At 39.3% G+C, this 17,465-nt stretch overlaps 1 protein-coding gene across 13 annotated transcripts in view; it reads left to right on the top strand.

Moving 5' to 3' along the window:
- The first annotated feature begins 948 nt into the window (after nt 1-948).
- Nucleotides 949-17,465, top strand: part of GTDC1 (glycosyltransferase like domain containing 1) — a 422,851-nt gene continuing 406,334 nt past the window's right edge. For 3 of the 13 annotated variants that reach the window (XM_045033733.1, XM_045033732.1, XR_006583168.1), the window contains exons 1-2: nt 954-3,764; nt 5,529-5,615. The gene's annotated coding sequence lies outside the window, so the exon portion shown is untranslated. Of the gene's footprint in view, nt 3,765-5,526; nt 5,616-17,465 lie in introns of those variants that run through there. The other 10 variants (XM_045033729.1, XR_006583167.1, XR_006583166.1 and 7 more) reach the window with 8 other exon arrangements.

The following is a 17,465-nucleotide window of genomic DNA, read 5'->3' as shown; positions in this document are numbered from 1 at the left end:
GAGCCTGCCAAGAGGTTCCGAGAGCGGACCACAGGGAGGGAAATGAGGACGCGTAGGCGAAGCAGATGCAGCCAAAGGGGTGCAAACTGCGGAGCAGGTACAGGTGGCAGGGAAGGGGCCGGGTACCTGCTGGGGTCCTGAGGCTCCAGCAAGCCAGGAAGAGGGACGGAGACGGGGAAGAGGAACGGGCACAAAAACTGCAGGAGGAAGCCGAGGCCGACCTAGTGAGCAGCGAAGACCTTCCAGAAGAAAAGAGAAGGAGCCAATGCGAGCTTAGAACGATACTAGGGGATTAGGGAAAGAGTACGAAAAAGCTCAAGAGGCAGAGAGGGGTGCTGATGAGAGACGGAAAGGGCGCGCAGGGAGGTGGGAAGTGAAGCGAAGCCTTCGGGCAGTGGGCAGGTGAGAAGAAGAGCGGGGGCTGTGAGCTGAGGTGGGCCGGTGCGCGCAGGCGGGACCCGCCGCTGACTCAGGGACCCCGAGCCCTTGGCGTCCAAACCGCGCGGGTTGGGGGGGGGGGGGGAGGGAGGCGGAGTCTTGAGAGCGTGGGCGGGCCAAAGGGCGGGGCCTGCGCCTGACGCGCCTCGAGGCCGCAGCGGCCGCAGGCCGGGAGGGGCGGCGGCAGCGGCGGCGGCCGCGGGGGAGGGGCACGGCGTCAGCGCGTCGCCGGCTGGGCCGCGCCGGTGGCCAGGAGGGAGAGACAAGGAGGAGGAGGAGGAGGAGGTGAGTAGGCTCCGGGCTGGGGAGCCGCGCGGCCCGGCGGGGAGGCGGGGAGCGCGGCCCCTCCCCTTCCCTCCCCGACGCCCGCCTCGCGGGGCCGCGCGGCGCGGAGTTCCCAGAGGGGCAGCGGCGGCGGCAGCGGCGGCGGCGGCGGCGGCGCGAGGAGTTGGGGGTGGGGGGGGGCGGAGCTGAGGGCCGCGCGGGCGGTGCGCTTCCCGAGCGCACGCGCTGCGCTCCTGGTGCCGTGATCCGCGTCGCGCCCGGAGCGGGGCACACGGGCTGCTGCGTTGCAATCCTGCACGCTGGCCATTTTGTGATTTAATTTTTTTGAGTTCTGCGCTTCGTGCGTGCCAGGTTCCCGCGGCCCGGCGCGCCGCCGCCACCTTCTCGAACTGCAGGCGAGGGGCGGGTGGGGGCGCGTTACATCCCCGCGGGGAGAAGGGAGGCCGGGTTCCCGGGGTTGGCCTGAGTAGGCGGAGGGGCCTCCTGGCAGATCCAGAGGCTGCCGGGCCGGGTCCCTTGCGACGCCCGGCCCCAGGCCTTCCTGAAGGGAACCTTTGCGCCTGGCCCCTCTATCGCCCTCACTTTCTTGCTTTCGTCAGCCCCTCTCCCTCTCGGCCAGTTGAAACGAAAGACCTCATTCGCCCGTTACCCCTTCCCTCCAGTGAGGATCCGGCTTGTACTTATTTTGATCGGGAGCCGGGCTAAGTGTTCTGGTGGAAAGGTTCTCTTAATCTAAGTCTTGTAAATCCAGCCATGTACTCTACAGCGAAGTTGCAGTGCTCCACAATTTAACCTTTAGGCTCCAGGGAGTGCGCGCGCTTTCTCCCTCCCTCTCGCTCTGTCTCTCTCTCAAATACAACTTTTAGAGTCTTCTGAGAACTGTAAGCATTAGATTATCTTTGAGATAATTCTTAAGTTAGCGCCTTCGGGCAGCTCGATGGGAGGTTGAAAGAGAAGGCTTTACACTTTTTCCTCCACCTGTATCACCATTTGAAATGGAAAACGTTGACTTGACGGTGATTTTCCACCAAGAGGTGGGTTTCACAATGCAGCCCCCGAGTGCTGTGGCTCACCTTGGTTGTTTGGTGCTACCTCTGAAGTTGATTTTAAAGCCCAATGTAGTGGTCAGATAAAGGAGCTGCTGAAAAGAAGGTCAGAATAATTCAGTAGAGCCATTTTATTGCATTCTGTTAACCTGTTTAAGTAAGCTAAAGCGTGGCAGGAGTTTCACCTAGGAACCCACGTACCAAGTGCTATGGTGAATTTTAATGCATTCCAGGTCTGATGTGGAATAGATTCTCCTTAGCTCTTTTATTGTATATTTTCCTTAGGATCTTGTATTTAATGAAACAGTTTGAGTAAGGAGGGTTGGAGGAGTACGTTTTGAATCATGAGACTTTCTTTGACAAACTTGTAAACTAAATGGCTAAAATATGAACCATGATACTGAGATAAAAATAAGAAACTGAATTTTTGGCATTATCAGTTTGAGAAGTTGACTTCTTTACTCCTGTTTTGAAACCCTGTTGACATTTTAATCTTATGTACTACAGAAGTACAGAATTTTCTGTTTGTAAGGGACTTTCGCAGTTTAATCCAAACCCATTATTTCACAGGGAGAAATTAAAGTTTCTTGAAGATATTTAACAACAGTTAAATAGAACTGGTTGGCTTAATGAACTGAAATGAACACTTAAGTATACAGTTTAGACCTCTCCGATGAATACTCTTGTGCCAAAATTTGTTTTGATTATGTTATCTTAAGAAAAGACTAGTAATTACTAAATTTTCTTTTTTCTTTTTTCCTGTTTTGAGTATACGCCTTAGTTTATGATTTAGACCCATTAGATACAAATGACAAATTATGTATAGTTGGGAAATGTTACATTCCATCAGTTGAATAGTACTTTCCAGTTTGATTGAAATTAGTAATTATTTTCACTCTAAGAACGTTTGTTCATATTCTTGTTTCAGATAGTCTGTTTCAATTTTAGGAGAGTGGCAGTTCAAGATCCTCATATATAAGACTCTGGTGTATGTAATCTTGATATTGATGAGGAGGAAAGGTGCTATACGCATGTAGTAATTGAATTCCAGTTCCGGAGCCAACATCACTTTTCTTGGTGGGCCTCAGATGCAGAGGTCCTGAAGTCCTGGCTAAGGCAGGGTGAATTCTTTGCATATGCACCACAGTGTTTAGGCATTTAGCAAATACTTTTTGGTAAATACTTGTGTACACTTTACCTGGTGACCAGGTCTTATTCTTTCTGTGTAAGCCTCGTGTCTAGTGCTTGTGGTCATTTTGGGCTCAATCAAACTTAAGGGAGCCAAGTGCCTGGAAGTCATGAATCATGATATTGTAAACTTGAAATCATTCCATTTCCATATACGTGCTGAATCAAATATTCTATTAAGTTAAATTCCAGTATTGGAAGAGGTAGCAGGTATCAAATATTTTAGAAAAATTGGGGGGAGAAACTTAACATTGAGAATTTCATTCTTTTAACATATGTTACTCACTGTGAAGTTGGGAAAAAGGAGCATTATTTAAATTTTTTGATAGGTCACCTCTGTAGAGCTGAAGTAATGTGAATTTTCTAGTGAAATTTTCCACTGGAGCAAAGTTTGACAGGCATCTATTGAGTGACCCTCTAATTGTTACCGTAGGCCACATTTTAAAGTTTTGGTTTCACTTTATAAGGGTAAACATTTTTCAGCATATAGACCTTTGTAAGGAGCATGACTTTTGGAGTCCAGACTACCTTGGCAGGCTGTCCTGAAATGATGTATTAAACAGTTTCAGGCTGTATTCGATACGGCATTCTGGTGATACAGTAAAAACAAAAGAACAAAAAACCCGAAAAACTCACTGTATTTTCTTTTTTTCTTAGGCTTATCTCTTCTTTCTTTAATAGATCAGAATAGTGTGTTTTGTTTATTTAAAATAAAAATTGAGGAAAAGTTTCAAGCATTTCTTTTGGGAAGTACCACCACTCCACCCTTTGAATAGCTTTGGAAAATAATGTTTGAGCAAATGCAAGGTCAGTTCCTTCCAGTGAGTCCTATTTGAATATGTAGAGCCATATAAATAATAGCCTTCACAGGGATAACATTTCTGTACTACGTGTATTGTTTTCTATGACTCTATTACTGAAAACATTTGTATAGTACAGTAGGGCAGTATTTAATGTACAGGAAGCAAATCTTTCACATGTATCATTGCTGGTTCTTTTGCTAGTCCCAGTCTGTGTGTTCTGTTCACTGCAAGTTCTATCCCTTCGACCCAGTTTTTACATTGCTTTTTAAGACTGAAAATACAGGGGTGCCTGAGTGGCTCAGTCAGTTAAGTGTCTGATTTCCACTCAGGTCATGATCTCATGGTTCATGGGTTCAAGCCCCACATCAGGCTCTGTGCTGACAGTTCAGATTCTGGAGCCTACTTCGGATTCTGTGTCTCCCTCTCTCTGTGCATTCTCCACTCGTTCTCTCTCACTTGCTCTCAAAATAATAAATAAACGTTAAAAAAAAAAAAGACTTAAAATACATTAAGACCTCCATCCACTCCCAGACGTGTGATCTGGACTTACTCCGGTGCCCTGAGCGTTCATTGTTCACAGAAGTATGGTATCTCACTGTACCGTTGGCATATGTGCAGTTTGACCATGAGATTCTCATTTTAAAAAACACATTACTGGGGCGCCTGGGTGGCGCAGTCGGTTAAGCGTCCGACTTCAGCCAGGTCACGATCTCACGGTCCGTGAGTTCGAGCCCCGCGTCAGGCTCTGGGCTGATGGCTCAGAGCCTGGAGCCTGTTTCTGATTCTGTGTCTCCCTCTCTCTCTGCCCCTCCCCCGTTCATGCTCTGTCTCTCTCTGTCCCAAAAATAAATAAACGTTGAAAAAAAAATTAAAGAAAAAAAATAAAATAAAAAACACATTACTCATCAAGAGTTTTGAAAGACATAGCGTAAACATTTAATGAGGTGTGTGTGAGGCATCTAGAATATTTCAATGTAGGTTTAGGTGGAATTAGGGTATGGATTCATTAATCAGTAAGAATTAGGAAGACTAATCCTTTCCTGCTACACTTTAAGTTCATACTTAAGTCATTTAAATAGATGAGTGTTTTGTTTTTGAGTATTTATTTTTAAAAGTAACCAGAGAAGCAATTCCACAGCCTTTCTTTAGTAAGTGTTAAATTGTCCATAGAGTTGATATGTTTTCTGGTGTTGTTTCTTTTTGTACACCAGATCCCTTGTGGACCTGAAACCTTGCCTTAAGCCTGCTTAAGAACTCTAACCTCTTGGTCATCTGCCTCTCCTTGCTATATCCCCTATTCCTCTCCTGGACTTGGGACCTGTTCTTGTCCACAGGCAGATGGTTGGGGCTCTATTTCAACCGAGGCAGAACTTGCAGAGCCAAGATACTGTGATACTGCCTCTGGGATTTGAACTTACTGGATTGACGCCTTGGATACTGAGGACAGGCTAGCTGAGAGCTGGGCTCTTTGGCTATTACGATTTGGGTCCATTTTGAGGGTCAGCTTTTCATTTGCATCAGGCTCTAGAACACCCTAGACTTCATCCAGTCATTACTTAGATCCCTTTCCTGACTATACCTGTTGGATTCTTTGCCTTCTTAGTTGACTCATGTAATAGGTGATTTATATCCCCCATTTTCAGTGGTAGCTATTTTTAAGTATTTGATAGTCTACCCATGTCTTCTCTCAGTTTTGAACTTTCATTTGACCAAGTAGCTGTTGTATTTTCCCATGGCACATTTGTTTATGATCTGTCTTTCCTTCTAGATTATGTGTACCCCGAGTGTTGAAACTGAATCTGTGCTCTTCCTGGTGGTGTTCTCAGCACTCAGTACAGTGCCTGGCAAATAGCAGGTGATAAATAAATATTGATTAATATAAAATTCATCCTAGCAGTAAGTTTGTTATCAGTATGGGAAATCAGTGTCCGTATAGAAATTTAGAATTCATACAAGAAGTTTAGACATTTCATTACCATCATTAGTACTACAGAGTCTGTATATTTTAAATTATAAGCATATCCATATAAAAAATAGCTTGGCAGGGCATTTATTTAAGAAGAAAAGGTGTATAATTTTTGCTATGCATTTTAAGGTATTGCATGTTTCAGTTTTTCTTGAGTTTGATTAATATATATGTAATATTTTTTACACATTGAAGTTTTATGGCACTATAAAGAAGTGAGTTTAATGGTCCTCTTTTTGTTCATCAGTAATTGTATACTAAAGAGTAAATTCTCATTAAAAGGCCCTTAAATGCCTGCTCATAAAAAGAGAGACCTCTTTGATTTTGTTCTCCGTACAGTCGTGGTTATTGTTTTGAGGCAGGTCACCAAACTCTTTAGTAGTGTAAACCTTTAAGTTGGTTTCAGAACAGTAGTCAGTCATGTATTGAATACCCAAATTACCATGTCTTCAGACAGTAATGCAAACACTCTCTATTAAAAAGGTAATGACCATAACTTTTTTTGTAGAATTTCTCGTGCTAATTTTTTAAAGAGGACTTTTGAACTAAATTTCCTGTGAAGGCCAACATCTCATACTTTCAATGATAGTGGAGTATATGTGTATGTGTAGAGAGGCGGGGGGGGGGGGGGATGGTATTTTTGGTAGTGGTATTTTTAAGTGGACAGTTTACTAATTATGGTGAGGTAACATTTTACAACTCTAAAAGGAAAACTTCAATTATCTGAATGAAATTAGGTACATGAAATTAATTCAGATAAATGGGGGAATCCTTAGTGTAAATGATGCATGTCAAGAGACATGACCTCAATCTTGTTTTTTTGTTTTTTGTTTTTTGTTTTCTATATATGTCAGCTGCTTTTACATTACTAGATTGTGATTTTTTTTTGGTGATGGGAGGAGGTAAAGTTTGCTGTGTAGTTTTTTGTTTTTTTCCTTTGCCACAAAGGGAATCCAGAATGTGGTATTCTATGAGAAGTGTAATTGCTCATCTCTCGCCTGTGCTGCCCTGCCCTTTTAGGTGGTATACCATAGCCTTCCATTTTGTCACCTTCCTGTCAAATGTCAAATGTGTTTGTGGAATACACATACAGTTTGTTTGAGAATACAGTTTGTTTGAAATTAAAGCCACACCCCTCTATCCAATCACAAGATGTTTATCCTTCCCAAAAGCTGAGTTACAAGAAGTTAAGATGAATTGAGCTGGGTAAGCCTTAATTCCTTCCCTGTCCCCCGTAAGGTTTAATATGAAGCAGTATCTTATGATGTAGGACCTTAAAATAGAAACAAACACTGGGGCATAACCCCTGGCTTTTATGGATCCTTATTTGAAATGAAAATTTTGCTGATTGATTAGAGTTTAGGAATGCTTTAGGAAACTGATTTCTGCTGTTGTTTATTAAGTGTGCAGCACTCTTGGGCTCCTGGCATCTGAAAGCTATTGTGTAAAGAGTAGACAGCCTCTGTAGCTGTGATGACATTTTTCTCTAGGCATTCTTTTGTTTTGGTTTTGAACAGAGGTAGGGTTATCTCAGCTATGGAGATGTGTGTAGAAATTTTACTTCTCTTTTCAGCATTACCTGTTGACATTTTACCTAAAGCACCTGCGGACATTTTTTATTTTCATTCTTTATTTTCAGCATGTAGCTGCTTCCTTTTTGCCTCTAGGTCTTTGAGATACAAGATGATTCATATCTTGATTACCTTGGGTAAAGTGGATATGATATCAGCAAGTTCTGTATCCAGACCTTGTGAACAATTCCTAGGTCATTGCCTGAGACCTTCTTAAATATATGCAGGCAGTGTGATTGAAGAGCTTAGGCTTCAGGGTCAGTCGAAACTGATTTTGACCCTGTACCATTTATGAACAGCATATCTTTGGGGAAAGTTAGCTACTTTTCTGGGTTTCAGTTTCCTCAGAATAATCTTACCTGTATTGATTTATTGTCATATACAGATAAGTGTTTAATGGTGTGAGTTAGTTCATCATCTACCTAGATCATTTTAAAAGGAAGTAGGTTTTGTTCTATTTGAAGACAGAGATAATCAAATTAGTAAAAATCTTTTCAAATAGAGGTCTTGCTCATTTGAATTTAAAACTATGTAAGATTCTTGCAACAGTCGATCTATTTATATACTCAGGGTACACTGATATGTGACAGAGAGAGGTAGAATATGTAGCATACTTTTGAATTAAGACAGACTTGGATTTTTCTATAGGTGATCTAGCACTTGGGTAACCTTTGGGAAGGGAACTTTACTTTCTTGACTCAGTTTTCATCTGTAAAATGGGTAATAAAAGAAAGTGTAAAGAATAATAAAGGGTGAAAAAGGATAATATGTTGTTGTAAAGACTTCAGAGAGGAAGTATGCAAAATACTTAATAATGCCTGAATCCATAAATACTGATAGTTGTTATTGTGACCTCAGACAAATGACTTCCCCTCTCTCTACTTCAGGTTTCCTCATCTGTAGCATGAGTATATCAGAGAACTAGTAGAATTATTATGAGGATTTAATGAGATAATACATGTAAGCGCTCATTTCATGTTAATTGGTGTTACATTGTTTGGTTTCCAAATGAGTAGGACCAATTTTGAATTAAAATGAAAGAATTTGTACAGATATTTAATATAATTCTTATGTTGTGGGGTATTTATTACCAATTTGGGATGGCAACTTATCATTTATAGCTTTCATTGTTTCCTTAAGACAACAGTTCTCAGACTGTGATATGTAGACCCATGGGGGTTGCTGAGAGCCTTTTAGGGGGTCTGTGAGGTTAAAACTTTTTTCATAGTAATACTGACTTCTTGCTGTTCCCATTGCTTTGACATTTGCCTCACTGATACTAAAACGATGGTGGGTAAAACTGTGGGCATCTTAGTAGATATTAAATGGCAGTGGCATCAAACTGTACTAGTAATCATTGTATTCCTTATTACCATGCTTTCCCAGTAAAAAAACAAAACAGAAAAGCCAGTTTCACTGAATAATGTCCTTGATGAAGCAGTAAAAAAAAATTTTTTTTATTAAATCTTCATCCCTGAGTACACTTTAATACTCTTTTTGTGATGAGATAGGAAATACGCAAAAAACATTGCTGCTGCGTATGCAGAGTACATTGGTTGGCTCAAGGAAAAACCCTTCTGTGATTTTTTCGAGTTTCAAGCTGAATTAGTCGTATTTTTCATGAAACATCACTTTTACTTGTAATAATGACTACCAAACTATGATTATTTAGATTTAGATATTTGGCAATCATTTTCTTGAAAATGAACAAAGTAAGCCTGTCACTTGGGGGAAAACAACTGGTAATACTTGTTGCCAATGATAAAATTTGAGCTTTCAAGTGAAAATTAAAATTTTGGAGAACTTGTATCACCTGCTGTGCCCTTGTCAGCTTCCCAGTACTTAAAGACTTTTCTGATGAGATGGGTAATGATATTAATGAATCTGCGTTTTTGCTGTGGTATTAATTAGTTAATTATGTCAAGATTTGGAATATAAACAAATGCAAGGAGCTGATATTTTCAAAGTGATCAGCGTTACAAAATTATTGGTAAAAAACCCTTATAAAAAGCAAGTAACAGGGATGTCTGGGTGGCTCAGTTAAGTGTCAGACTCTTGATCTCTACTCAGGTCATGATGTCACTATTGGTGAGTTTCATCCCTGCATCGGGCTCTGTTGACAGGTGTAGTCTGCTTGGGATTGTCTGTCTCCGTTTCTCTCTGCCTCTCTCTCTCTCTCTCTCTCTCTCTCTCAAAAATAAATAAAACATTAAAAAATAAAAGCAAGTGACAGAATACAAAGAGTTTATGTGATATAATAGGATCCGTGTTATAGATAACCTTCAAACTCCAGCTTGTCAGGTTTTGGTGTAGTATCAAAGAACAACATTCATAATTATTTGAAAAGGCAATTCATATTAACGTTAATTCCTTTTATTGAAATCAAAACAACATATCACAACAGATTGAACATAGAAGAAGATAGGAGAATTCATCTTCTATTAAATTAGAAAGAAATTTCCTTTTTTTTAAAGGAAAGTAATTTTTCATAAAGTATGTTGTCATATTACATATGCCATTGAAATTTTAAAATGAATTAATACTTACACTTTTCTCATTTAATTTCTAATATAGTAAATATTGACAGTTCTAACTCACATTAACAAAAAGTCGAGAATTCTCAATTTTTGAGAACACAAAGGAGTTCTGATACTAAAAAGTTTGAACTGTTCCCTAAAGGGAAGGAGACTAGATTCATCAAAAGATTAAAGTTCTGAAGTTTTAATCTTTTGAGTGTTCCTTTGGAATATGGACTATATGCCTCTACTTTATTTTTCTGGATTTGAGGGTATGTTGCTGGACTTCTGGGTCATTCCCCAAGTGGGCAGAGGGTTCCTGTATGTGTTATTGAAGAAGATTTTCCTTTTATTTAAGGTTGGTGCTACCTATATGCTATTCAGAATTGAGATAAGGTTAATGGTCATTTCAGTCAGCCTATTCATTTTTGATACAAACTTTTGTTTGTGTTAGAGCTATTCATGCAGGTTTCAGAATTGTTCAGGATGGCAGTCTATTTCAAAGTTGTAGTGAAATTCACTGCTAAAAATAAACTGCCATTTTCTCTGAAGTCTTTACATGAGGCTAATCTGTTCTGCTATAAAGTCTTCCTGACATTTCATAGCTGTTTTCTAGTATAGTCAGTCTACAACTTATTTGTGATTATTTGCAGCAATATAATATAAATTACAGATGGGTTCTATGCCATTAATAGTATGGGCATAGCTTCATTGTGGACTATTGGCATGTTTCTTTGGGGAATTATATTCTCACTGGTAGAAGTCTAGCCAAATACATTTCTCCATTTTAGTCGGTCAGTGGCAGGAACCCCCCGCCCACTTTTCCCTTACGGTAGAAATGGGATTGTTAAAGCTTTGGTAGAAGGAAGAGAGACATTCTGAGGCAGTGCTCAAGAAACACAGATACTTTGAGCTCCCCAAGTGAGTAAAGGGTAATTGTTAACACGCTCAGGTGAAGCAGGTGTAGAAACTTTGGGCTAATTGGCAATGATGAAAGGAAAAAGAAGGGATGTTCTGAATGCTGCTTGGGAATGAGATATTCCCTTTTTAGGGCAGTTGCTAAAAAATAAGAGATGCCTTAACATGGGTAGTTCTAGGTTGGGAAATCCATTTATATAGAATTTTTTGTTGTTGTTGTGCTCTTATATTTGGTTATTGTATGAACTGAGCTCAAGAAACAATGACAAGCCGGTTGGGAAGGTTGAACTCATGGATTTATAGGCCAGAGGTGTGAATGTAAAAGGAAATGAAGTCCAGGGGCATTTATGAACAGGAGGAGTAGTGGAAGCCAGGAAAATGTTGCAGTATGCAGATTGTCCACAGGGTCCCTGAATAAATTCATGTTACAGAGTGGTTGTTAGAGCAGGGGTAAAACTGGCTATCAGCCAGCAGAAATCTGTGATTGACTGCTGTGACTCACAGCCTACTGTCCTAGGATCTTTGGCAGGAAATAGAGAATTTTAAGACTGGTATGCAGTGCAGTAAGCCTGTTATGGAGAATGGTTGACATAACGCAGAAATCCAGAACTAGGAGAACTTAGAGATATGGGGGAGGCCAGTGCTGGAGAGGAATTTCATTTGAAGCTGAGCTCCTTGTCGTCTTCTTGTCCAAGGGCAATGTTGACCCCTTGGATTGAGGCTAGGCTGAGCCAAAGTGGAAAGCAAAGTAACTATAGCTGTCTGCACTGGAGTGACAGGCTTGCCCAGAAATATTTGTTAAACAAATTGATGAAGGTATGGCAAGGGAACAGCTGGGTCATTGAACACAGGTTCTTCATGCAACAGATACCAGGTGTCCTATTTCCTACCTACTCGATATCCTCAGGTCAGGGGTTGGCAGACTTTTTCTTTAAAGCACCAGAGAGTAGGGGCGCCTGGGTGGCACAGTCGGTTAAGCGTCCGACTTCAGCCAGGTCACGATCTCGCGGTCTGTGAGTTCGAGCCCCGCGTCAGGCTCTGGGCTGATGGCTCGGAGCCTGGAGCCTGTTTCCGATTCTGTGTCTCCCTCTCTCTCTGCCCCTCCCCCGTTCATGCTCTGTCTCTCTCTGTCCCAAAAATAAATAAACGTTGAAAAAAAAATATTAAAAAAAAAAAAAAGCACCAGAGAGTAGATGTATTCATCTTTATGGGTCATGTAGTCTGTGTTGCGCCTACTTAAGTTTGCCATTGTAGCATGGAAGCAGCCATAGAGAAGTACATAAATGAATGAGTAGCTATGCTTCCCCTAAAATGGAAGGAGACTGAAGTTTGTATTTCATATAATTTCACATGTCACAAAACACTAATCTTTTTTAAAAAACTTTTTTCAACCATTTAAAAATATAAAATCTGTTCTCAGGTCATGGCTGTATGAGCATAGGCAGTGGGCTAAATTTTGGCCCATGGGCTCTAGTTTGCCGACCCTGGTTGTAGTCAAAGAAATCACTATCAGTTATGATGCTGAAAGCTTAGCGTTACTGACGTAGATATTCTCTAGGACAATGCTGTTGGTGACACTGTCTTGTTTTATAGGTGACACTGATGATAAAAATCCGTTCAAGAATTTAGATGTGACATCTGCAGCAGGTTCAGATCTCTCAGCTATAAGACAAACTGGATACTTCGTAAAGATTTTCATCTGTTATGCACAGAGCCAAAATCCGTTACTGAAATTGTCTGGGTGAGCAGCCTGCTGGGTCCAGTGATGACGTACTAGTAGACAAAGAAGTTGAAAAAGAAGGATGGCATATTCTTTGGATGACTGGCAGAGTGTGACGCCAGTATGGCATCAAGCCCTACTATGATTCCAAGGACTTCATGACTAAATAACAATTGTTTTTTTTTTTTGGTGGAGGTAGTCGGAGTAAATTTAATTCTTATTTGGGGAGTGTGTAATGTATTATCATTTCATAATGATACATGGTAATTGCTTTGGTAAACTATGAAGATTCTGTCCATTTACGGAACTTACGTAGTTATCACCTTTTAGTATTGGGTTCTTTTACTTCAAGGGAAATAGAGTAAAGAAAAACATCTACTTAAGCTAAAAAAATTAACCTAAGAAGGTTAATTTAAAGACTGTCATTATTATAAGAAAGTTTTTGCTTTGGGGCATTCTTGAAATTTTGCTCTCCCCCAGCATGCATAAAATATGTTTTTGTTTGCAAAAAGCTATTGTACCCAGAACTTTCTAAGAAAACATCCTTTTGCATAGGCTTTTGAACTCCTTAGGGGTAGTAAATCACAGTCTATACTTTTAGGGGCATAGAACAGTTGAATTAAAAAATTATTATCTTTAGACCTATTAACTAAATTCATTTAAAATGATTAGTGAACAGATGTGGATTGGAAATAACCCTGTATTTTCTAGAACCATTAAATCACAAGAAAACTGGAACATCAAAGTATTCTCTGAAACAAATCAGTATTTTATTTTGTTAGAGACCCTGCTTTTGGCATGTATCTGTTTATTCCAGTAGTAGAGGATTTGAAAGCAGTGCTACCAAATGAAGTGGGTGGATTCTTAATGTTGAATCCCATTTTTTTTTTTCAGTGAATCTTCAACATTTTTTTCATTTTAGCATTCAACAAAAACTCTGGCATCCCAGAATATAAAACATAGATTCATGCAGCTCATCTACAAACAGAAAAAGATACCCTCATGACTTACCTTGAAAGCTGTTCAGGGCATATACTATTCAGGGCATATACTGTTTTATTCAAGGCATATACTCTTGAATTTGTCAGTGTGCCACGGCTACTACTGCATGTTTTTGGTCAGAGTGCAGTGCAACCAACAGCCGTCCTGCTAGGAAGAAGATCTGTGGTTGCTGAATAGTCGAAGTTACACACATCTAATTTACAAGTCAGATTAGAGATCAGAATCCTATGATAGCTTTATGTGGAATTGATTTCATTTCATGGTTTTTAAAGGTGTTTTTTCATTGAAGCAATGCCTATAATTGAAAGGTGTGTTGTAGCATTTGAATGCTTTAAACTTTTGAATCTGGAATGAAAAGGATGTTCTTATAGATGTTCAGATCCTGGAACTCAGGGATTTTGAAGTAAAATGCTCTTGTCATTCATTTATTGTGCCATAATTAAACTGCCCTGTGTTATTGTCATTAATATTTGGAAAACTTGGCCATTTTCAAATATGAGGCACTTTAGGAAAGACTGTTGTATGTGTGTGTTTGTGTTTAAAGCAGCAAACTACTTTTACCTTATAAATAAGATACATGTAATAAAAATTATGTGGGTTTAACATTGATAACACATTTGAATCAGGAATTCATTGTGGTCTTCTGAAAACCTATGAGAGGGAGGGGACAATAACCAGAGCCATTTTGTATATTGCAATTTTTTTTTCTAAAGCAAACTTTTATCAAAATATACAGAAGAGTGGATACATGTAGCTTGATAGGTTTCAGTTACTCTTAATTCACCTGTTCTTATTGAAATTGAGAAGACCTCTCATAAAAGTATAAAAAAGTGGTTCATTGCAAAAAGGATAGTGGTATTGCTTGGAATTTGAGAATGTAGTGGCAAGAAAACATCTGTGTTAATCTTTTATATGGTTTTTGAGATAATAATTCATTTGAATATAATCAGGAGAAGAAGAAAATCCAGGTGTTTAAAACTAGTTTCGTATCAGTGGTCAGAAGGATATTTAGTTTATCCTCCCCCACATCCCATACTCATGTGATAAGTTCTTATGAATTGATTTCTGAGATGACAAAACATTAGAAATTGCAGGATTTTGAGAATTCATCAATTACATCTTTTTGTCCACTGTTTTATGTAGGACCTGTTTGTTTATGATATTTATAGGGTATGAGGAAGGCAATGATTCTGGCTTTTGTGGATTTCAAAAAAGACTTTGAAGAAAAAGATTAATGCAAAGTTAGGATGTAATAGGCATACATTATTGTGTTAATTACTGTCTTAATTTTAGTAAAGCAGTTACTGTTTAGGTGCATCCTTCCCCTACTGCCTTGCCCCCTAACTTCATAATCCCCTGGTTAAAGCTGCTTTTTGTTAAGGCAAGTGACATAATTTTATGAATGGAGAAAATGAGGCTATTCTAGACATTGGGAAATTAGTGGAATGTAAAGGGAGAAAGAGATTGTAAATGTGATACGTAACAAGATCATAGACTAGCACTCTATTTTTGGATTGACGGGTGGTATCCATGCAATAGAGTGGTTTATTATGTACTATTTATTTAAAGCTTCCTGTTTAGTAGGTATCGACTAAGATACTTTGCAAAAGTTTTAGTTCGTTCTGCAACCTTGAAAGCAAGTGCAGTTATCCTAATTTCCTGATGAAAAACCTAAGGGGTATACACAAGGTCTTAGAAGTAAAGATCCAGAGTCCCACATTGCATCTCATTTTATAGAGGCCTTTTCTCTCCAGTCGTTGTCTGATAAATGAAGAAATAAAGTAATCTGAAAGGCCAGCATACAGTATGGGAAGATTTTAGGATTAGTGTCTTTTAACATAAATACCTTCATGTTGGTGTTGCAGAAGGATGTGGGAGCCTCCTTGGAAAGTAGGGAGATAGTACATTTGCAAATACTGTATCTGGATTCTAGAACTTCTCCAACTAATGGGTTACCAGTTAATATAGTACTGTATAGCTGTGTTTTCAGATGTAAGTGATGCCATGATACAAAATCTATAAATGAAAGGTCGGTGATAATGAGCTGCCACAGTAACATATGTCATAAGCTAGATTAGATCAACTTCGAATAGAATGTATACAAAAATGCTTGAAAGAGGGTTGGTTTAAAAAGTCTGATACAGTCTAGGGTGACTACCAGTTTGGGGTGTGGGAATAACCGTAGAAAAACAGTGTCACAAAGCCCATTAAAATGAGAACTATAGATGTCTACAGCCTTTACAAGTAGACCTATACGGCCTATAACAAAACATCATCTCCTTGGAAGGACACATTCAGTCACTTGGTTAGGAACAGTGCCTTAGCAGTATTTTTTTTTTTTTTTTTGAATGTTTAATTTTGAGAGAGAGGCAGATAGAGAATCTGAAGCAGGGTCGAGGCTCTGAGCTGTCAGCACAGAGCCCTATGTGGGGCTCGAACTTGAAATGGCAAGATCATGACCTGAGCCAAAGTCAGATGCTTAACAGCTGAGCCACCCAGGTGCCCCTTAGCAGCACTGTTTTTAAGTGTAAAAGACAACTGTGTGAAAGGGCTTTCAAGTCAAAATATCCAACTATGTTTTTTCAGGTATAGAGTAAATGATAAGGAATCTTTGACTTTGTCGTTCATTGATCCTTTAGGAGGAGTGAAATGAGCAAACAACAAAAAACAAAAAACACAGCCAAGGTGGCAGCATGGTCAAGTGGTTTAAATATGAGTACTTTGGCACCTTGGTGAAGGATGTGGTATTGAAGACAGGAAAAAAATGTTGAAATTATTGAACTCAAGATGCTAGAATGCAAAATAATTATTTTAATTACTTGAAAATACAGGGGGAAAAAGCAAACAAATCCCACAAAGGGTAAGATTTAAGGAGAGACAGTCAAGAGTGAAGTGGTTGTATGATATTCCTAGACAGAGTTTTTACTCAAAAAAGGAGAAAAATTGATGAGAGAAATCAGGAAAAGGGATTTCGAAATAGGTGTTACAGAAATAGGGAAGTACACTCCTCCAAGATTGCTAGGAGGCAGAGAAAACATTGGATAAGTAGGAGAAGAGTGATCTTAAACACGACGTTCAATTCATACTTTATAGTAGTCAAAAGTGACCACCTGTTTTAGGTCATGATCTCCCAATAAAAGACCTGCTGATTGGTCTCATTCATTCTGTGAATGCTTATGGATGTTTCTGTGGGCTAAAATTATCCATGTAGCCTTGTGACAGTGGGTAAACATGGATTTGGATTTGGGTTTTAGACTCTGATTTAGGCTGTAAGTTTGTTAAGATTATTACCAATATATTTTCAGCTTTTACTAAGAGATTATATTTCACATTAGCTGGCTATCCTTGACATTGTTCAGAAGTAAGATACCAGATGTGATTTAAATCAACTTTATTGAATGTAATTTGTATACAAAAATACATTCATTTTAAAATGTATAATTAATGAACTTTGACAGTGTATCTACCCATGTAACTACTCCCTTCCCCCCATTCAAGACACAGAACATTTTAACATCCTCCAAAACTTCCCTTATGCCTTTTTCAGTCAGTTCTTCCCTCTCCTTGAAGACAACTTCTGTTCCGATTTCTATTTTCCTTAGATTAGGAAGTTTGTTCTTGAAGTTTACATGGAGACATAGAGCATGCACTGTTTTGTATCTGGCTTCTTTTCCTCAATATAGTGGTTTTGAGATTTATCCTTACTATTGTATGTATTAGTGGTTCATTTTGTTTTACTGCTGAGTAATACTCTGTTTTGCCACAATTCGTTTATCTATTCTGTTAATAGACATTTGATTTTTTTTCCCCCTCTGGTTTTTGGCTATTGTGAGTAAAGCTGCTATAAACAGGATTCTTGTATAATTCTTTTTGTGGACAATATGTTTTAATTTCTTTGGATTAAATACCTCAGAGTGGAATTGTTCTGTTATAGGACTGGTGTATGTTTTAATTTCAGAAGTGTATATATAATCTTATATGTATAACTTTTACAACGTCACACCAGTCTCAG

Source organism: Felis catus, chromosome C1 (genome assembly GCF_018350175.1).
Source record: "Felis catus isolate Fca126 chromosome C1, F.catus_Fca126_mat1.0, whole genome shotgun sequence".
NCBI lineage: Eukaryota > Metazoa > Chordata > Mammalia > Carnivora > Felidae > Felis > Felis catus.
This window is presented reverse-complemented; position numbering and strand designations above follow the sequence as displayed.